This window comes from Molossus molossus, unplaced genomic scaffold (assembly GCF_014108415.1).
Source record: "Molossus molossus isolate mMolMol1 unplaced genomic scaffold, mMolMol1.p scaffold_m16_p_1, whole genome shotgun sequence".
NCBI classification, from domain to species: Eukaryota; Metazoa; Chordata; class Mammalia; order Chiroptera; family Molossidae; genus Molossus; species Molossus molossus.
The window spans coordinates 193,927,216-193,950,283 of record NW_023425344.1 but is presented as its reverse complement, the minus strand read 5'-3'; the positions used below and the strand labels follow the sequence as shown (position 1 = coordinate 193,950,283).

Here is a 23,068-nt window from a genome sequence, read left to right as displayed (position 1 = left end):
CAAAAAATAAGGATATCTTAGTATTGAAATGTGGTAGAAGAAAATAAGGATTAAATACTAGTGAAATAAAACCTTTTATTTTGATGCCGTAATCTATCTCCAAAAATGAATTGGGGGTTGTCAATTTTACCTGATATAAATATAATTAACTAGCTTGGATTTTTTTTTTAAATTCATTTCCCTGGTCTATCTTTTCCCCATCTCTTTACTTTTGGAGATCAGCCCTGCTTTGACAATTCAAGGGCTCTAAAGAGGCAGTATCAGTGTTCAGCAGAGTCCACAATGCCTGGTGGGAGGGAGGTGGATACCTCACAGAGCAGCAGCAGTACCTTTAAGGTAAGATTTGTTTGTAAGTACCAGAGAGACAGCTCTAGGGACTCCCAGAAATATTTGAAGGACACTGCAGAAGAGGGTAATGTCCTCTGCAAGCAGATATTGCGAAAGCAAGCAACATCTGAGTATTAATGTAAGAATGATTCCTATCTCTGACGCCAACTGACATAACTCAGGATAAAAATGTGTGAAGTATAGAAATGTGTTCAAAAGCCAGGAAAGATACCACTAAAAGGTTACCCTTGGTTATCTCAAGTGATTTTAAAAATCTGTACATTCTAATTCACTATAAGGAATACATATTACTTTTGTAATGCTTAAAATGCTAAAAATAAAATGAAACAAATATGAGGCTACCCATCTAAAATACATTGGAAAAATTAAGTACCAAGGCAGACAGAGAAAAGGCCTTTGGATTTGGCAAGAAAGAAGTTCCTGCTGGCCTCAGAAAGGATATTTATTGTAGAGAAGAAGAATTAGAAGCCATGTTACAAGGGAATGAGTGGAAGTCAATTACTACAACAATATGTTTGAGGAATTTGTTGCCAAATTATGGTTGCATATTTCTTTTGAATCAGTCCTTATCCAAAAATCTGAGGCTGAGACCTGACCAACCAAATTGCCTCATGTTGGTTTCTTTATGTGTCACTTTAAATTTCTACCACATTATCTCTTTTTGTTAGATTTTGTATTCAGTAAGTCATTTAAAATGACAATTTTAATCATGGTCAAAATTTTCTTTTAATAATTATTTTATTCCTTTCACATTAATGTAACCTTAAACGAAGCTGTTATTCACAACCCAGAAAGCTGTCAATTGTAATTTCAAAAGTGCTTCTTTATTAGAGTACTGGTATGACTTTATATTTCTCCCAATAGTTTTTTTTTTTATTTATTTTTTCTTTATTGATTTTTTTAGAGAGAGGGGAAGTGAGAGGGAGAGAGAGATAGAAATATCAATGAGAGAGAACATCGATTGGCCACCTCCTGCATGGCCCCCACTGGGGATCAGGCCCACAACTTGGACATGTGTCCTGACCAGGAATCAAACTGGTAACCTTTTGGTGCATGGTCGATGCCAAACCACTGAGCCACACCAGTCGGACTCCTCCAATAGTCTTTTTGTTTGTTTGGTTTTTTGTTTATTTTTAATCCTCACCCGAGGACATTTTTGCATTCATCTTTAGATAGAGCGGGAGGGAGAAATGGAGGAAGAGAGAGAGAGAAACATTGATGTGAGAGAGACACATCGACTGGCTGCCACCCACACAACCCCAACCCAGGCTGGGGTCAAACTGCAACCGAGATATGTACCCTTAGTAGGAACCAAACCCAGATCTCTCTGGTCTGTGGGCTGACACTCTAACCACTGAGCAAAACCAGCCAGGGCTCCTCCAATAGTTTTATAGAGCTATCAGAAATTAAGTAATAATTGTTATTTTCATTTTTTTACCTCCGTTGCAGTTTGTCCCCGGCCCATGGCCCTGGATGGGTCGTGCAGGTGGCAGCCACTCAATATATCCCTTTCACGTTGATGTTTCTCTCTCTCTCTCTCTCTCTTCCTTTCTCTCCCTCCCGCTCTATCTGAACAAAAAATGGAAAAATGTTCTCAAGTAAGGATAAAAAAAAAAAAAACTACTGTTATTAAAATATGGGTTATCTCTTCATATTTTTTTTGTAGATGCTTAAGTAAAACCCACCTCTTTATTGAAATGACTTGATTTAGAATTATTATCAGAAAAAAATTTTAGGTTTTACGAAACAGATTAGTCCAATGCTATAGAAAAGTCAACTCCCTGTAAGAGTCATGCTGAATACATAAAATGAATACTTAAGAAAAAAAATTCCATCTCATTGTTGTCCCTAAACATGTTTATACAGGGATGATTTCTGGATGTTCTTTTTCCTCAGCTGATTGACAATTGGCAGCAAAGAGCAAGACACATTCACACCCCTTATTCTTTGCTATGTATTTTTCAGCAGCTGTTCCCTACCTTCAAACATTGAGTAATTAATGTCAGACGAGGTTAGGCAAGAATGTGTTAAATCCTTCCTGAACAAAAGCAGGGTGTTAGCTGTAATTATTCAAAATCTCCTATCTATGCCAATGTTTATGAGCAATAATTATTAGATCTGGTTGCAAAGCTGCACCATACTTTGATCTGTCATCCCCCAAATGACAAAGGTCTCCTCAAGTCCTGCCTTGATAATACCAATTTGCTGGTGTTTTTCAGATAATACTTGTCCACCTGATAAATGACTAAAAGAATCGGTTGTGAGTCAAGTTATGGATGACATCTCTCACAGTGCTTTTCTTGAATAAGGAAGTACTCCATGATAACAATGCCTTTGATTACTTCTGTAAATGGAAACTGCAAATTCAAAACTAGTTTTCCATAACTGAATTCTACAACTATTTGAACATTTTAATATAAATTTGTATAAAATGCAGAATCTCAGGCAACACCCCAGACCTACTGAATTAGAATCTGCATTTTAACAAGGTCCTCAGGAGATATGTACACATGTTAAATTTGAGAAGCACTGCTCTGGACTTCTTAGGATTGTAAGGAACATTCTCACAATATTTCAGTTAATGAGAATCTATTGTTGATATACAGATGGCAGGTCATTAGAAGAAAAGGAAGTAGTCTCAATAGTCATACAGCCAGGCAATGGAGTACTGGGGTATCATTACGGAAACAACATAATTCTAGCAATCTGCTTACTTCATTACCAGTAATAGTAGGCTTTCATTGCTCCCAATTCTAGTGCTCTGCTGCTCAGTTACTACCTTTATTGCTACAGTTCCTGTCTGTCAATAACAATGAAATAGCTCTTTCACAGCAGGTATCTCATTCAAACTCTCTATAGAAGTCTCTGTTGGAATTGGCCAGTTATTGGGCACAAGGGCACAGCTCTTAGCCAAAGCTCTCATGATAGACTCACTCACCTGCTTGCCAGGTCGTTTGCTACCTTTGGGTCTAATCAACTATAGTTACTATATTGAGATCCTATAAACCCAAGCATGGCCACCTATGCTTAAGCGCTGCTTCTGGTCTGTTTGTTCAGAATGGGGCAGTAAGCAGGTCAGATACCCAAATATAATGCCCTATATCAGAGGCATCCACATATTTGTTCATTAGTTTAACATAAGAATAGGGAAGAACTTACTTTAGGTGGTTTAGATAATGAGTTGAGTTGGAGAGAAAATGATTCAAAGATAATTTACAAGTGTATTTTTCAAGCACTCTTTTTTTTTTTTTTAAATTTTATTTTGAGAGAGAGGAAGGGGGAGATGGAAACATCGAAGAGAGAGAACATCAATCGGCTGCCTTCCGTATGACTCCCATTTGGTACTTGGCCCACATCCTGGGCATGTGCCCTGACCAAGGATTGAACCAGCAACCCTTGGTGCATGGGTGAACGCTCAACCACTGAGCTACAAGGGCTGGGCATGAGCACTCTTATGTAGTATGAAGTTAAGAAACAGAGCTGAATATTTAGAAACTGACTGAATATCTTATTTCAAAGTTTGGGTGGAGTAACTACAATTTTCCTGCATGAAAAGCTTTTTTATTTTATTTTTTTATTTTAAAGCAATATATTTCTCTTTTTTTTGCATTTTAATGACTTTATTTTGAAGTTATTTTACTTTTATATTGCATACTTTTATTTATTTTATTTTATTTTTAATTATTTATTTATTACAGATATTTCACCTTTTGTACCCCATTGGCACCCCCCTCCCCACTCCACCCCCGCCCCGTCTCCGGCTTAGTTGTCCATGTCCATTGGTCATGCATACATGAATATAAGTTCTGTGGTTTATCTCTTCCCACCCCCCCACCCCCTCTTCTGAGGGATGTCAGTCTGTGCCCTACTTCCATGTTTCTGGGCCTACCGTACTCCTCAGACTGTTATGTTCATTATATTCCATATATAAGTGAGATCATGTGGTATTTGTCTTTTTCTGCTTGGCTTATTTCACTTAGGATAATACTTTCCAGGTTCCTCCATGTCGTCTCAAAGGATAAGAGATCTTTCTTTCTTACCGCTGCATAGTACTCCATTGTGTATATGTACCACCACTTTTTTATCCATTCGTCTACTGATGGACACTTGGGCTGTTTCCAGATCTTAGCTATTGTAAATAGTGCTGTATGAATATGGGGGTACATATATTCTTCCTGATTGGTGTTTGAGGCTTCTTAGGGTATATTCCTAGAAGCGCGATCACTGGATCAAATGGAAGTTCAATTTTTAATTTTTTGAGGTAACACCATATTGTTTTCCATAGTGGCTGCACCAGTCTGCATTCCCACCAGCAGTGTATTAGAGTCCCCTTTTCTCCATACCCTCGCCAACACTTTTTGTTTGATGATTTGTTGATGGCAGCCATTCTGACAGGTGTGAGGTGATATCTCATTGTTGTTTTAATTAGCATCTCTCTGATGATTAGTGATGTTGAGCATTCTTCATATGTCTCTTGGCCATTTGTATGTCCTGTTTGGAGAGGTGTCTATTCAGCTCCTCTGCCCATTTTTTAATTGGTTTTTTTGTCTTCCTTTTGTTGAGTTGTATGAGCACTCTATATATATTGGAAATTAACCCCTTATCTGATACATCATTGGCAATGATGTTCTCCCATACAGTGGGTTGCCTTTCCATTTTGATGATTGTTTCTTTTGCTGTGCAGAAGCTTTTCAGTTTCATGCAGTCCCATGTGTTAATTTTCTCTTGTGTTACTGTTGCCTTAGGTGATGTATCAGTAAAAATTCTGCTGCGTATGATGTCCGAAATTTTGTTGCCTACATTTTCTTCCAGAATTTTTATGGATTCACGGGTCACATTTAAGTCTTTTATCCATTTTGAGTTTATTTTTGTGTATGGTGTAAGTTGATGGTCTAGTTTCTTTTTTTTTTTTTTTTGCATGTAGCTGTCCAATTTTCCCAACACCATTTATTAAAGAGGCTGTCTTTACTCCACTGTATGCTCTTGCCACCTTTGTCAAATATTAATTGAGCGTATTGCCTTGGGTCCATTTCTGAGTTTTCAGTTCTGTTCCACTGGTCTATATGCCTGTTCTTCTGCCAGTACCAGGTTGTTTTGGTTACCGTCGCTTTGTAGTATAACCTGACATCTGGTACTGTGATCTTACCTACTTTGTCCTTCTTTTTCAAGATTGCTGTGGCTATTCGGGGTCTTTTTTGATTCCGTATGAACTTTTGAAGTATTTGTTCTAGTTCTATGAAATATGTCATTGGTGTTTTGATGGGGATTGCATTGAATCTATAGATTGCTTTGGGTAGTATGGACATTTTAATGATGTTAGTTCTTCCAATCCATGAACAGGGTATGTACTTCCACTTTTTTATATCTTCCTCTATTTCTTTTTTCAATGACCTGTAGTTTTCTGCAAATAGGTCCTTTACTTCTTTGGTTAAGTTTATTCCTAGGTATCTTAATTTTTTTGGTGCAATGGTAAATGGGATTGTTTTTTCAGTTTCTCTTTCTGTGAGTTCATCATTGGTGTACAAGAATGCCGTCAATTTCTTGACGTTAATTTTGTATCCTTCTACTTTGCCAAATTCATTTATTAAGTCTAGTAGATTTTTGATGGAGTCTTTAGGGTTTTCTATGTATAATATCATGTCATCTGCAAATAATGACAGTTTCACTTCCTCTTTTCCAATTTGGATCCCTTTTATTTTTTCTTCATGTCTGATTGCTGTGGCTAAGACTTCCAGTACAATGTTAAATAAGAATGGCGAAAGAGGACATCCCTGTCTTGTTCCTGTTCTTAATGGAAATGTTTTTAGTTTCTGTCCATTGAGTATGATGTTGGCTGTAGGTCTTTCATATATGGCCTTTATTATGTCGAGATATGATCCCTCTATTCCCACATTGCTGAGCGTTTTTATCGGAAATGGATGCTGGATTTTGTCGAATGCTTTTTCAGCATCTATTGATATGATCATGTGGTTTTTATTCTTCATCTTATTTATGTGGTGTATCACATTTATTGATTTGCGAATATTGTACCCGCCTTGCATCCCTGGAATGAATCCCACTTGGTCATGGTGAATAATTTTTTTTATGTATTTCTGGATCCGATTTGCTAATATTTTGTTCAGGATTTTGGTGTCTATGTTCATCAGGGATATTGGCCTGTAGTTTTCTTTCTTCGTAGTGTCTTTTTCTGGTTTTGGAATTAGAATTATGCTGGCCTCATCGAACGTGTTTGGAAGCCTTCCTTCTTCTTGAATTTTTTGAAATAGTTTGAGGAGAATGGGTGTTAGTTCTTTTTTGAATGTTCGGTAAAACTCCCCCGTGAAGCCATCTGGGTCTGGGCTTTTGTTTGCTGGGAGAGTCTTGATTACCTCTTCGATTTCCTTAGTTGTTATTGGTCTGTTCAAGTTTTCTATCTCTTCCCGGTCCAGTTTTGGGAGACTGTGTGTTTCTAGAAATTTGTCCATTTCGCTTAGATTGTCGAATTTGTTGCCATATAGTTGTTCATAGTAGTTGTTAACGATCTTTTGTATTTCCGTGGTGTTTGTTGTTACTGCTCCTCTTTCATTTCTGATTTTGTGTATTTGGGTTCTCTCTCTTTGTTTCTTGGTGAGTCTAGCTAAGGGTCCATCAATCTTGTTTATCTTTTCGAAAAACCAACTCTTTGTTTCATTGATCCTTTGAATTGTTTTTTTGGTCTCTGTCATTTATTTCTGCTCTGATCTTTACTATTTCCTTCCTTCTACTTGCTCTGGGGTTTTCTTTTTGTTTGCTTTCTAATTCTTTAAGTTGTGAGGTTAGACAGTCAATTAGAAATTTTTCTTGTTTTTTGAGGTAGGCCTGTAGTGCTATGAACTTCCCTCTCAGAACTGCTTTCGCTGCATCCCATAGATTTTGTGTTGTTGTGTGTTCATTTTCATTGGTTTCCAAGAAGTTTTTAATTTCTTCCTTGATCTCCTCGGTGACCCATTCATTGTTTAATAACATGCTATTTAGCCTCCATGTGTTGAAATGTCTTTGCATGTTCTTGTTGCAATTGATTTCTAGTTTCATGCCATTGTGGTCTAAGAAGATGCTTGATATGATTTCAATCTTCTTGAACTTGTAGAGATTTAGTTTGTGTCCTATCATGTGGTCTATCTTTGAGAATGTCCCATGTGCACTTGAGAAGAATGTGTATTCTGTAGTTTTGGGGTGTAATTCTCTGTAGATATCTATTAAATCCATTTGGTCTAGTGCTTCATTTAGAGTCTCTGTTTCCTTGCTAATTTTTTGCCTAGAGGATCTATCCAGTGCTGTCAACGGGGTGTTGAAGTTCCCTGCTATGATTGTATTGTTGTCGATTTCTCCTTGGAAGTCCTCCAGAAGATTTTTAATATATTTTGGTGCTCCTATATTGGGTGCATATATGTTTATCAAGGTTATATCTTCCTGTTGGATAGATCCTTTCAATATTATGTAGTGGCTGTCTTTGTCTCTAGTTATGGTCTTCATTTTGAAATCTATTTTATCAGATATGAGAATTGCTACCCCAGCTTTTTTTTGCTTTCCATTTGCTTGGAAAATTTTTTTCCATCCCTTCACTTTCAACCTATGTGAGTCTTTTGTTGTGAGGTGGGTCTCTTGCAAACAACATATAGATGAGTCATGCTTTCTTATCCAATCAGCTACTCTGTGTCTTTTTATGGGAGCATTCAATCCATTTACATTTAAGGTGATTATTGATATGTACTTATTTATTGCCATTTTTGTTTAGTGTAGTTCTATTTTTCTTCCCATTTCTACTGCTAATTACAGCAGTCCTTTTAACATTTCTTTCAGTGCTGGTTTGGTGCTAATGTATTCCCTTAGCCTTTTTTTGTCTGGGAAGCTCTTTATTTGACCTTCTATTTTGAATGATAGCCTTGCTGGGTAGAGTAGTCTTGGATTCAGATTCTTGTTTTTCATGACTTTGATTACTTCATGCCATTCCCTTCTGGCCTGTAGTGTTTCTTGTGAGAAGTCAGCTGAGAGCCTTATGGGGTTTCCTTTGTAGGTAACCTGTTGCTTATCTCTTGCTGCTTTTAGGATTCTCTCTTTGTCTTTAATTTGTGGCATTTTAATTACTATGTGTCTTGGTGTGGGCCTGTTTGGGTTCTTCTTACTCTCTGTGTAAAGCAATATATTTCTGATGTGACAAATATATTTGCCACTTTCCGGTAAACTGATGTAAGCATCACATGGTAAGAATAGTGAAAATAGAGATAATAAACAAGAATAGAAGTGCCATCAGCTACTGAATTGTCAAAAGAGGAATACATTATTTAAATGGATTTATACTAATGAAAGACACATAGCAAAGTTTGAAATAGAAATGCAGCAATTAACATTTGGGTGTGCCTTTAACACCTCATCACTCAACACTTTCAACTCACTTCTGTCTGGGATTCCCTTTAAACCTGCACACGCTAACTTCCTGGAAATGAAGTTTATTCCCCCAAGTATTGAAGTTGCTTCTTTTTCGATCTTGTTCACTTTATAATAGCTTTAAGCTCATTTATAAGGATAACTTCAGACCAAGAGCTTCAGTATATACTTATCATGCATCCTCTCCCACTCATCTAAGTACTAAGTAGAATGACAATAGTATCAAAGTGCCTTGTTTAACAAAGTTATTTTGTATACCTGATCTTGGTACTTTAGTTGAAATACTATTTTCTAATGAAAGAAATACACAATGCCAAATAAAACAGCAGTTCTCTCTTTCACAAATAGGATATCATTAACCCAAGCAATGTGACTACATTTAAAATGATTTCATGAAACCAGAAACTTTTTGAGCTTAATATTTTGGCGACTGCTAAGTCTGATTGCTTAAGACATTTGATTAACCTAGAGTTGAAAACCTCTAGTTTGGCCTAATTTTTTGCCTAGCTAGAGACCTAAAGATCTGTCAAGGGTTACTTCCCTTCATTATTCTCCATTCAAAACAATATTATATAATATGCAGACACCACCACTCTGACTGCAATCCAATGCTTGTGCACTGTTAGTCTTCTGCTTGTGACAAAAAATTTTTTTATGTTCAAGGGGGACTACACACCCCAACATTTTGGGGGCAAATTCAGACTTTTTTCTATAATTAGATATCTTCTCTACAGAAGAATGGAGTTCTAAGCCTCTTTTAGTTCCTTTTGGGGCTGAAATGTTCAGTAGTGATGGTGTCCTATCATAACTCCATTATCTCATTTGAGACAGGCTTATTAGGCAGGCCTTTCTTTGCCTTTTACTACAGACAATAAATGACAACCTGACATATATTTCAGACAAGGTTACTTTGGATTCAGGATGTCCTGCTTATTACTATAATATGAAATTTATCTTTATTAGAAAGGTACACAAAATGTAGATAAGACTTATTCAGAAATCCTGGTTAACAGCCACAAATTACTTTCAGCCTCTTTTCAAAAGAGGGGGAAGATATTGTATCTTAAGTGTCTGGGACTTGTTAGCCTATGAAGGGAAAATTGGCCAAGGGTCTCCTGAAACAGTGAAGCTATGGAAATGTTTTATAGTTGCTATTCTTCCATTTTACCCACTCTACTGCCACACATGCCACAAACACTTTCTTTTCTTTTTTTTTTATCCTCACCCAAGGGCTTTTTTTGCATTTATCTTCAGATAGAGTGGAAGGGAGAGGGGGGAAGAAACATCAATGTGAGAGAGACACACTGAGTGGTTGCCACCCACATGACCCCAACTAGGGCCAGGGACAAACTGAAACCGAGGTACATGCCCTTAGCAGGAACCGAACCCAGGACTCTCCGGTCCGCAGGCTGACGCTCTAACCGCTGGGCCAAACTGGCCAGGGCCACAAACACTTCCTTTAAATACTCATCATGTGTCACATTGTAGCTTGTTCCTGGTCTCATCTAGATATGAGTTAATCGACTATCTCTAAACCCTTACCTCCCCCCTCAGCTATTCTCACTTTAATTAGGGGCCTTTTAAGGATCAGTACAAACTCAAGGCTGATATATATATATATATATATTTTGTTATATATATATATATAACAAAATATTTGACCTATATACTGATCTTGTAGTAGACATTAGGGATATAAAGATAAATAAACTAAGGTCCCTGAGCTCAAATTCTTATAGTCAGTTGGAAAAGAAATAATACACAATAAGCAAATTTGGCACAAGATCCTATGAAAGTCCAGAGGAGAAACACCAAACCAACACCTTGAGCACCTAATTAATTGTCAACATTCTTTGAGGAAGTAATGAACAGATGTTCTTTTGGTTATAAAGAGAGGGAAGAGGGCACAGATTCTGGTATAGCTGAGTAACCTATTGGACCAACCCTTCTGCAGTTAACAAGTTTATAAACTCTGGACACAATACAAAAAGAAAAAAGAAAGACAGAAGAGGGTGACCAAAAGCAGATAATTTATAGTAGGAAAATTATTATACTTTGGTGGAGGTAATGACATGGATTAGTTTCCAATCTTTATAGCTTTTAATCTGAGGGCAAGCTGTAGTTTGCACAACACAGAGTGGCTAAAACTCTGATTAAAAACCCATAGTCTTGCCCTGGCCTAGTCAGTTGGTTGAGTATCCTCCCGTGCACGGATCTGGTGCTGGTTTGATTCCTGGTCAGGGCAAAAGCCCCAGGTTTTGGGCTTGATCCCCAGTAGGGGGTGTGCAGGAGGCAGCCAGTCCATGTTTCTCTCACATCAGTGTTTCCCTCTCTCTTCCTCTCCCTCTCCCTTCCTCTCTCTCTCTGAAATCAATAAAAACATATATATCTTTTTAAACCCATAGTCTTCTAGGGAGGAAGAACCAGAAAGCAGAGTTAGGGGCAAACGGAAAAGAGCACAAGAGAGCAATAGCCCAAAGGTCTGGGCATAAACACTGCCTGAGTCTCTAGCTGACCACTGAGTTCACATGCATGGACAGATTTTGAGCTGATTTGCTGTTGTTGGATGATGATTTTCCAGTGCTAGTTCCTTACAGCAAAGTTTCTTACAGCCTTGTTTTCTACTTCCTCAGAAAACCCTACACGCCTTATTGTCCCATTTCTATTCCTGTACTACACTCAACTCCGCTGCATCACATTTCATGAAGTTTCTCAAACATCTGTATTCTTTCCAACTAAAAGCTGAGCTAAATGATTGCCAACTTTGGTGCACTCATTTTCAGTAGCTATCTCTGGTCTCCAAAAGGTCTGAAATTCTCAGAATGTAGCCATACTAGCGATGGGTATGTTTTTGGCCTCTGGAAATAAAGCAGCCTCTGTAGTATTAACAGCTTTATAGCTGGAAGACCTCAGGCCATGTTGACTACTCAAATTTAGGAGGCTACCCCCACTTCTGGTATCATTTTTATTCTTCTGAAAGCATCTGCATTCCCCTTAGGTATCAAGTCTTTGAAGGTTTCTTTGGGTAGCTCTTCAGGTGCTTCTTTATTTATTCGTTTATTTATTCGTTTATTTATTCATTTATTTATTCATTTATTATTTTTTTTAATCCGCACCTGAGGATATTTTTCTTCAGATAGAGTGGGAGGGAGGGAGAGAGAGAGAAACATCAATGTGAGAGGGACACATCGACTGGTTGCCTCCTCCACAGCCCCCACCAGACCTGGGGATGAACCGTAACCGAGGTACATGCCCTTGACCAGAATCGAACCCGCGACTCATTGGTCCGTGGGCCAACGCTTGAACTGCTGAGCCAAACCGGCCAGGGCGAGGTGCTACTTTTTATTCCTTCTCTAGATCATTGTGTTCTATTTGGATCACAGCCTAGGTAAAATGAGTAATGAGGATAGTACCCAATCATTACTACAGAAGGACTCCCTGTACTCCAGCTCTGAAACACTGAATAAAAAAAGTGTCTGAGCCAGCAGCACAGATCTCTAGCACAGAGACTCCAAAGTACAATGGAAAAGTATTCCCCCTCTGCGTCTGCACCAGTGAGTTAAATGGAGGAATAGAGATGTTTCCTAAAATTGTTTTAAATGCTTAGAATTGCATACTGCTCCACATTTTTCTTCAAGATTACATAGATGAAGTAGGAAACAGAGGTGATTAGCCTGTCAATGGAAAGGACTATTAAAGGATGGAAAAATAGAACAAATTTGTCAGTTCCTTAAATAACTAGATGAACTAATTATAGTTAGTTGTTTCTGAATTATCTAACTATGACATACACTCAAATCCTTTATCTCTGACTTTTCCTCCTCCCTTCACTTTTATCTAAGGCATAACATGTGAATTTCGTATGCCCCTTTAACAAGCCTATCTCCTGCACCACGCCCCCTATGGTATGTTGAATATAATCTAGACAAATTACAACAGTTAGCATTTACTTAAGAGCATATGGACTAACGCAAACGACTCACCTAAAGACAATCTACTAACTTCTATTCATATGCTTTTACAAAGCTCTGTGTACCAGGTGTTCTCAAGCCACTAGCCTGGAAAAGAACAATCAAAACGAACAGTCCCCAACGGTAAGAAAATCAACTGTTTGTCTCTGGGTCCTCATCCCCTGGAATCTCAGTTCTCCTATCTCCGATGGCCCAGTAAGTTCTGTGCCTAACAGACCATTCACAGGAGTACTTCACAAACTCCCATGACATAATAGATGCCAGTCCAAACGACCTTAACCACCTTACCCCCTCCCTTGTTTTTTATGAAATGCTTTTATTTTGAGTTCATTTTAGAATCGCATGCAGTTGTAAGAAATTTTACAGAAAACTTGTATGTACCCTTTACCTAGTTTTTCCAATGGCAATATTTTGCAAAAGTTTAATACAATTATCATAACCAGGATGTTGATATCAATAGTCAAGATATAGAACATTTCCATTACCAGAAGGATACTTTGTGTCACCCTTTTATAAACACACTCATTTTCCTAGCACCCCAATCCCTATCAAACCCCTGGCAATGACTAATCTATTCTCCATTTCTATAATTTTGCCATTCCAAGAAATATATATATATATAATCACACAATATGTAACCTTTGAGATTGGCTTTTTTTTTTTTTTTCACTCAGCATAATTCTCTGGAGATTCGTCCAGGTTGATGGATGTTATCAACAGTTCATTACTTTTTATTACTGAATAGTATTCCTGGTATAGAAGCATCATAGTTTGTTTAACCTTTCACTCATAGAAGGACATCGAGTTTGTTTTCAGTTTGGAGCTATTACAAGAAAGCTGCTATAAATATTCACATATAGGTTTTTATGTGAACGTAAGCCTTCATTTCTCTGAGATAAATGCACAAGAGTAGAGTTGCTATGTTGCATGGTAGTTACATGTTCAATGTATGAAGGAACTGCCACTATTTTTCAGTGACCATGCTATTTTACATTGCAACCAGGGATCTATGACTGATCCAGATTCTTCAACATGCTAATCAACATTTGATGTTGTCACTGTCTTTATTTTAGCCAATCAGATAAATGTATAGAGATATCTCATTATGTTATTAATTTATATTTCCCTAAATGGCTAATGATGTTGAATATCTTTTTATGTGCTCATTTGCCATCTAAATATTCTCTTTGGTGAACTATATCTTCAAGTCTTTTGCCTATTTTCTAATTAGCTTGTTTGCTTTTTTTTTAACTTTTGAGTTGTAGAAATTCAGTATGTAGTTTGCAAATATTTTCTGCCACTCTGTTGCTTATCTTTTCATCCTCTTAACAATCTTCCCTGAAGTAAACATTTTAATTTTGATGAAGTTCTGTTCATCAATTTTACTTCTACAGATTATTTGCTTAGCCCTAGATCCTAGAGGTTTTCTCCTGTTTTTCTAGGTTTTATACTTTTACATAAGTCTGTGATCCATTTTGAATTACTTTCTGTATACAGTGTGAAACTTAGGTCAAGATTTATTTTTCTTCGACCTCTGGATGCCCACTTGCTCTAGCCCCATTTGTTGAAAAGGCTGTCTGTTCCCCACCGAATTGTTTTTGCATCTTTGTCAAAAACCAGTTGTACATATTTTTGTGGGTTTCTTTCTGGGTCCTCTCTTCTGTTCCATTGATTGATATTTCTCAGTCTTGATTATAGCTGTATAATAAGTCTTAAAATTGGGTAGACTGATTCCTCCCATTTTATTCTTCTTTATGCTCTTATTGGGTGGAATGTTCAAAAAAATGTCTGTTAAATCCCATTTGTGGAGGCCATTCTTGAATTCTTCCATATTCTTGCTGATTTCTTGTCCAATTGTCCTAACAATGGTTGAGAGGTGCTCAAGTTTTCAACTACAGTTGTGGATTTGTCCGTTTCTCCTCTCTACCAGTTTTTCCTTCTCATATTTTTGTTGTTGTTAATCCTCACTGGAGGATATTTTCCCATTGATTCTTAGATAGAGTGGAAGGGGGGAAGGGAGAGAGAGAAACATTGATGTGAGAGAGGCACATTCATTGGTTGCCTCCCGCATAACCCCAACTGGGACCGGGGATTGAACCTGCAACCCAGGTACATGCCCTTGACTGGGAATCAAACCAGTGACCCTTTGGTCCTCTGGCCAACACTCTAACTGCTGAGCAAAACTGGCCAGGGCTTCCTTCTCATATTTTGTAGCTCTGTTGTTTTATGCATGCACATTTGAGATTGCTGTATCTTCTTGGTGAATCAACCCTTCTTTATCAACCTGCCTATATATCATTATACCTGAAGTGAGTTTTTTATAGATAGCATATAGCTAAATCGTGCTTTTAATGAAATCTAATATTTGTCTTTTGATTGGCATATTCAGATCATTATAATTTACTCTAATAACCAATTTATTAGAGATTACCTCTGCCATTATATTTTTTGTCTTCTGTTGGATCACTTTTTAAATTTTCTCTATTTTCTTTCCCTACCTTCCTATCGATTACTTGAACATATTTTTAGAATCCCCTTTGATATTTCCATAGTGATTTCCAGAGTATCACCTTAGCATTTTTAGTAGTTGCTCTAGGTATTATATTATATGCACATAATCACAGTCTATCAGTATTATCATTTACCAGTTCAAATAAACTATAGAAACCTTAGCTATCTTTATATCATTTAGCCTCTCCTATTTAAAATATAGTTGTCTCAATATCTCTTTGCATACATTGAGAACCACATCAGACAGTGTTATAATTTTTGCCTCAAGTGTCAGACATAACCAAGAAAACTCATGAAGGAAAGCCTCTTGTATTTATGCATAACTTTGCTTACCATGTTCTTTCTGGTGTTCCACAGTTTGTTTTTAATTGTTTCTTTACTATTTAGAGAAGTTCCTTTAGTCATTCTTTTAGGATAGGTCTCCTGGCAACAAATTCTCTTATGAAGTTTTCCTTCATTTAAGAATGCGTTGATTTCCCCTCATTTATTGAAAGATATTTTCACTGGAGATAGGATCCTAGTTGACAGTTCTTTTTATTTTCAGCACTTGAAAAAAATATTGTGGGCCCTGGCCGGTTTGGCTCAGCGGTTAGAGCGTCGGCCTGCGGTACAGAGAGACCCAGGTTCGTTTCCCGCTAAGGGCACGTACCTTGGTTGCAGTTTGTCCCTGGCCCTGGTTGGTCGTGCGGGTGGCAACCACTCGATGTGTCCCTTCACATCGATGTTTCTCTCTCTCTCTCTTCCTCTCTCTCCCTCCCGCTCTGTCTGAACAAAAAATGCAAAAAAAATATCCTCGGGTGAGGATTAAAAAAAATATATATATTGTGGTACTCATTTCTGAACTCCATGGCTCCTTTCTTTCTTCTTTTTTTTTTTTTAAACTGATTTTTTTTTTTTTTTTTGTGAGAGAGAGAGAAAAGGAAAGAGAGAGAAACATCAATGTGAGAGCAAAACATTGATTGAAGCCACAACTTGGGCGTGTGCCCTGACCAGGAATCCAACTGGCGACCTCTTAGTACATGAATCAATGCTCAAACACTGAGCCACACTGGCCAGGCTGGACTCCATGGTTTCTGATGAAAAATCTACTATCATTCAGATTGTCTTTTCCCTATAGGTATGACATTGTTTTTCTCCAGATGCTTTCAATTCTGGGTTTTGTTTTTGTTTTTTAGAAATGTAATTATGATTGGTAGATTCCTTTGTATTTGTTTTATCTTGTTATGTTGCCTCTTCCATAATCCTTTGGTTAAGAGAGCAGAATTTTTCTCGAGGTTTTCTTTGTCTTTGCTTGCTGGCATGTCAGGTTTTGAGCTTCTTCAGCTTCAGGTCTGGGATATATGAGGCAAAAGAAAAACCCAGAGAACTCACCATCATTTCATTCCTTGAGTCTCAACATATTTAGCTGATCTGCTTTCTTCTATACACCTTTTGAAGTCTTTTTATATTTATTTTGTATATAATTTCTAGAGTTTTAAATAGCATATAATGGGGAGAATGGGGAAAAGTATATTAACTGAATCTTCCTGCAAGTGGAAATTTATATCTTCTCCTTTTTAATAAACCATGATGATCAGTGCTAGAGCTGGGTGCATGGGGCATGGTCTGTACTACCTCCACGTGCATTATAGACATCCTAGAGAAAAATGTGTGGTTGGATTATAAAGCATATCCCAAATGAATTATCAATCAATATGGTCAATTTGAGGAATCCTGGAACTAAGGTGGGAGAGAAATGGGTTGGAGAACTTCAAACCCTAGACAACAATTCAGAATAGCAAATAGGAAATAGGATGGCTTAATTTTGGAGATAACAGAGAGGATTTAGGGGTTTCAGGGACTCCCTTCATGAATAGGCTAGACTCATTTTAAAAATTGAGAAAGGAATAAATACTAGCCTGGGCTAGTATTTACAATCCTGCCTGGTCCATCCCTGGCAAGAGCCAGACACACATCTTAGCTTAGTCACTGTTCAATTCTGACAAACTCATACAACCCACATCCCCCCAAGAATGAAGTCAGATGCCCCAGATTGCACCTGGGCTACACCTCCTTGTTCCTCTCTCAGTTCTCCCAGGCACCTTCTTCCAACTTCAGTTCAAAAGTTGACTTCCATTTGGACCCCTTCTATTGAATTGAGGCCCCTCACTACATTTGTTTTTCTGGAGAAACCCTGAGAATGTATTAGTATCTATTAGATCTTAAGATACAGAAGACTTTATGAGAGGGCAAGCAGGCAATGTTGATGGTAGGCACCCTTACGTTTTTATTTGGTACTGCTATGCATCCTGATTCCCGCTTATGGTGGGTACTCCCCTTAGCCCAATTTACTCGTTTCCCTTCCCAGGTGAACCCTGTGGCCTTGCCACATTTGAACCAGAAGGATGGGGGCCAGGAGCCAGCACAGGTATACAATGATGCCTGGAACAATATGCTGTTCAGCTGAATGTGTTTAGAGTAGTACTTCTGACTTCAAGGTGCTCTTTACTCCAAACCTATTACTGGTTTATCCACTGTTTTTTTTCCTTTTCTCTGATTCCTTTGTAATATTGCCATAATCTGGATCGTGTTATCTCAACCTTTGCCTTATCTTGGCGGTTTCTTTGTTCAAAATTTCCCTCAACCAGGGAGCTTTTTGTCTTTAAACCGCCACTGAAGGGATGGGACGGGCTGACACATATGCTGCTGCTTCTCCTTTAATAAACCAGGAAGCACTTTTCCTCTGACTCTAGAATACAGGCTCAGAATCCTTCTGAACACAGTTCTCCAGGCACACATTACAAGTTGATTGGCATTGCAAATTCCTGCCCCTTCCCCCCCTTCAATCCTCATCCAAGGATATGTTTGAATTTTTTATTTGTTTGTTTTTAAGTAATTTGAGAGAGAGGAAAGGTGAGGGAGAGAGCAAGAAAAACAATGAGAGAGAAACATCGATCAGTTGCCTCACATATGCACCCCACCTGGAAATCAAACCCGCAACCCAGATATGTGCCCTCACCGACAATCAAACCTGCACATTTCTGCTGCTTGGGACAATGCTCCAACCAGCTAATCCATACCAGCCGGGGCCAGTTCCTGCCCCTTTACCCTCATGTGTCATGACTATAGCCTTCTTCCTCAACTATGTCATAGAAAACTCCCTTTCCATTAATGTCTATGCTTTCAAAATATCTATCCCTTCAGCACTCACTCCTTTACCCATGACCAGGTTCTTCGAGGAGTGTCTGCATTTACAAGATAACTACTTGATGTAAGGAAGAAAGTAAAGAACTCAGATAGATAGATAGATAGATAGATAGATAGATAGATAGATAGATAGATAGATACCAAGTAAATCAATAAAGAAATAAACAAGATGAAGATTTTTTTAAAATGTTTTTATTGATTTTTTTAGAGAGAAAGGAAGGGAGAGAGAGATTGAAACATCAATGTGAGAGAGAAACATCAATTGGCTGCCTCCTGCACGTCCCCTTTGGGGATACAGCCTGCAACCCGGGCATGTGCCCTGACCGGGAATCAAACCGGGACCTCTCAGTGCATGGGGCGATGCTCAATCCACTGAGCCACACTGGCCAGGCTGAAGATATTTTCTTTAAACCACACTAGGCAGCTATTTACCCTGCTTACTGAGTAAACTGAATAAAGTAATGTATAATAGCAGTTATTATGGGTGGAACAAATAGTTCTACTATTAAAGAAGGATCTTACCTTCCTGTATTCTTCCAAGTGTATTCTTTTTTAAAAATTTATCTTTGTTGTTGAAAGTATACAGATGTCCCTCCTGTTTTCTTTCATTGTCCCCCTCCACTCCATTCCCCCCAAAGGCCTTCATGTGCCCTATTGTCTATGTCCATGGGTTATACTTCTATGCATATAAATTCTCCAAGTATATTCTTAATTTAAAAAAGAAACAAACAGCGCTGTCCATTTTGGCTCAGTGGTAGAGTGTCGGCCCATGGACCAATGAGTTTCGGGTTCGATTCCAGCCAAGGCACATACCTCAGTTGTGGTTCATCCCAGACCCTGGTCGAGGTTGTGCAGGAGGCAACTAGTCAATGTGTCCCTCCTCTCACAACTCTCTCTCTCTCTCTCTCTCTCTCTCTCTCTCTCTCTCTCTCTCTCTTTTTCTCCTTCTCTCTTCCTCCCACTATCTGAGGATGAATAGAAAAATATGCTTGGGTGAGGATTTAAAAACAAACAAACAAACAAATATTTTCTTATTAGGCTTTGTATACACTATATAATAGAAGCCAATGTTTCTCTATTACTTTAGTTCAGGTTGAATAATATTTCACTATATGGATATACTACAATTTGTGTATCCATTTATCATCTACTGAACATTTCAGTTGTTTCCATTCTTGGACTATTATAAATGCTGCTGCTATGAACATTCATATACAAGTTTTTGTGTGAACATATATTTTCAACTCTCTTTGGTACATACTTAGGAGGGAATTGCTGTGTCATAAAGTAACACTATGTTTAACCATTTGAAGAACTACCAAACTTTTTTCCAACAGTGAATGAGCATTCTAGTTTCTTCACATCATCACCAATATTTATCATTATCTGTCTTTTTGTTTATAACTATCCTAGTGTGTGTGTGAAGTGGTATGTCAATTTGGTTTTGCTTTGCATTTTCTTGTTGGCTAATGATGTTGAGCATCTTTTTATGTGCTATTGGCCATTTGTATATTTTGTTTGGAGAAATATATATTCAGATATTTTCCTATTTTCAAAATTGGTCATTTATTTTTTATTATTGAGTTTTAGGTGTTCTATCTATATTCGATATTTTAACTCCCTTATCAGATATATGATTTACAATTTTCTCCCATTACAAGTTGTCTTTTAGCTTTCATTATTGTAAGATGTGTTTCTAAGGTAACTATCCAGTTCATTCAAATTGTTATTTATTATTTAATAAATTAAAACTTATTGGCATAAACTTTTTCATAATATTATTTTATCTTCTTAATTAATATAGAATCTATAGTGAAGTCCTCTCTTTCTGCCTCATAGTGGTAATTTTTGCCATCTCTCTTTTTTTATTTGATTAGTCCTACTAAGAATTTATCAATCTTATTAATCTTTCCAAGGAATCATGTTTAGTGTTGTTGATTTTTCTCTATAGTATATTTGTTTCCTTTTATTTCTGCTCTTAGATTTATTTTCTTTCTTTTACTTCATTTACTTGCTTTGATATTCTTCTTTTTTTTTTTTAATCCTCACTTGAGGATATTTTTCCATTGATTTTCAGAAAGAATGAGGGGGAGAAAGAGGGGAGAGAGACAGAGGGAGAGAGGGAGAGAGAGAGAAAGAGAGAGAAACATCAATGTGAGAGAGACACATTGATTAGTTACCTCCTGCATGACCCTAACCAGGGCTGGGGATCACACCGCAACCAAGGCATGTGCCCTTGCCCAGAATCAAACCTGCAACTCCCCAGTACGCAGGCTGATGCTCGAATTGATGAGCCAAACCGGCCAGTGCTTGATGTTCTTTTTATAATTTTTTGGAAAATTGATATTTATCCTTTCTTCCTTTTTTTTTTTCTTTCTTCCTTTTTAATATATGCATTTAAGGCTATGAATTTTCTCTAGGCATTGCATTAGCTATATCCAACAATTTTTATAAGTCATATGTTAAAAATATTTTCTAATTCATGTGGCAATTTCTTCTTTCATCCATGATTTAAAATTAGCTTTATAAACATCTTTGGGTGTTTTTTTCTTGTTTCAAGAAGTTATTTATTTAGATGTTTTTCTTTTCCAGCTTACAAGTTATACTGATATTTTGTGTCAGTTTTCCAACTATATAAATGCACATGGCTGTGATGGCTCTGAACTGTGACACTGAGCTAAAATCCAAATCATTCTTCATAAATATAAAGAAATGGATCCTAAGTTGTGGTAGTGGTGGTAAATGCAACAATCAAGTGACTCCCTATAACCTAAATTATATCACAAGATATAACACAATATTTTGAATTTAAAATTATATGTATTAAGACATTTCTCTTTAACTTGAATTTATTGGGGTGACATTGGTTAATAAAATCATATAGGTTTCAGGTGTACAGTTCTATAACACATAATTTGTCTATTGTGTTGTGTGTTTACCACCCCAAGTCAAGTCTCCTTTTGTCACCATTTATCCTCCCTATATACTCTATTCTACCTACCCACACCCCACCTTTCTGCTGGCAATCACCATGCTATTGTCTGTGTTTAAGAGTTTGGGTTTTTTTTTTTTTTTTCATAATCCCTTCACCGACTTACCCAGACCCGCAACATGTATTAAGTAATATTTCTAAACTACAAAGCTGTGAATCATTGGCCTTTGAATACATACTGCTCCTTCCCACACTATTTATACTTTTTAAGCATTGTTATAATAAACATACAGTCAGGCAGCAATTGAACCAAGTATAAATTCATTGTCCAGTGAGACTGCAATAAAGTATCTCCCTTGAGAAAAGCAAAAACCTAGAACCAATCTAAATGTCTAATCAGGGGACCTAATGAAATAAATTATGGTATAGTATATCATAATTAGTAATGATTATAAGTACATTTATATTTATTGACATAGAAAGATGTAATATAAGGTATTGCTAAGTGTTAAAGCAAGCTGCCAATTAATATTGTAGAAGGACCTTATTTTATGATCATTTAATTTCTGATACATCTACATATTTTAAAAGTTCTGAGTGGAAGTATATCAAAATGTTCATCATTAGTAATTATAATTACCATTATTTTGCATATTATTCCAGATGCTGTCAGTGTCCCACAGTAATCCAGTCAATTTTAATGGTTTCCTCTGTATCTGAGCTTTTTACTCCAGAACCGTAGATCTGAGCAGACTGAAAAGGCTAAGGTAGTAGCTCACTCCTGAGGGGCATAATTCTCTGGAATTTATTTTGCAGTGTTTCCCAGGGTTTCTCCAGGAGATTTCTCTCTACTTGCCCATTGTGCTGGGTTAATCACACAGCCTTCATTGTCTGGATGTTCTTCCTTATATTACCTCTCCACTCCCCTATGACATTGTGCCCCAAAGAGTCTGCTTGCACTCAGATCTTTGTCTCATCTGTTTCTGGGCACACTCATACCAAGATATTTACCTGTAATTTCCAAATACTTCTACTAAAACTCAGATCAGTTATGGAAAAAGTTAATAAAAGTTTCAGAAATTTTGTCAGATTTTTTTGTTGTTGTTTTTTATTTTATTTTTTAAATCTTTATTGTTGAATGTAGAATGTATTACAGATGTTCCACATTTTTCCCCCATTGACCCCCTCCTCCCCACTTCCGTCCCCCCTCCCGCCTTTTCCCACACTATTGTCTGTGGCCATTGGTTATGCATATAAGTTATTTGGTTTATTCCCCCCCCCCAACCCCTTTTCCTTTGAAGTTTGTCAGTCTATTAATGAATTTGTACTTCTTAATCCCTTCACCTTTTTCACCCATTCCCCCAACCTCCCTCCCATCTGGCAACCAACAAAGTGTTTTCTGTATCTATGAGAATGTTTCTGTTCTACCTGTTCATTTTGTTTGTAGATTCCATTGTTGATAGATATGTATTCATTGCCATTTTGTTTGTTCATATATTTTATCTTTTTCTTCAAAAAGACCCTTCATCATTTCATATAATAATGGTTTGGTGGTGATGAACTCCTTTAACTTTTTCTTGTCTGGCAAAGTCTTTATATGGCCATCGATTCTAAATGACAGCTTTGCAGGATAGAGTATCTTGGTTATAGGTTCTTGGTTTTCATCACTCTGAATATTTCTTGCCACTCCCTTCTGGCCTGCAAAGTTTCTTTTGAG

The 23,068-nt window shown here is 37.3% G+C and overlaps 1 long non-coding RNA gene across 1 annotated transcript; it reads left to right on the top strand.

The window, feature by feature from the left end:
• The first annotated feature begins 225 nt into the window (after nucleotides 1-225).
• On the top strand, nucleotides 226-21,108 carry LOC118632798. Its single transcript, XR_004960065.1, has 4 exons — nucleotides 226-336; nucleotides 12,778-12,845; nucleotides 17,581-17,640; nucleotides 21,012-21,108. It is a non-coding gene; the product is annotated as an uncharacterized LOC118632798 (long non-coding RNA).
• Nucleotides 21,109-23,068: the final 1,960 nt, after the last annotated feature.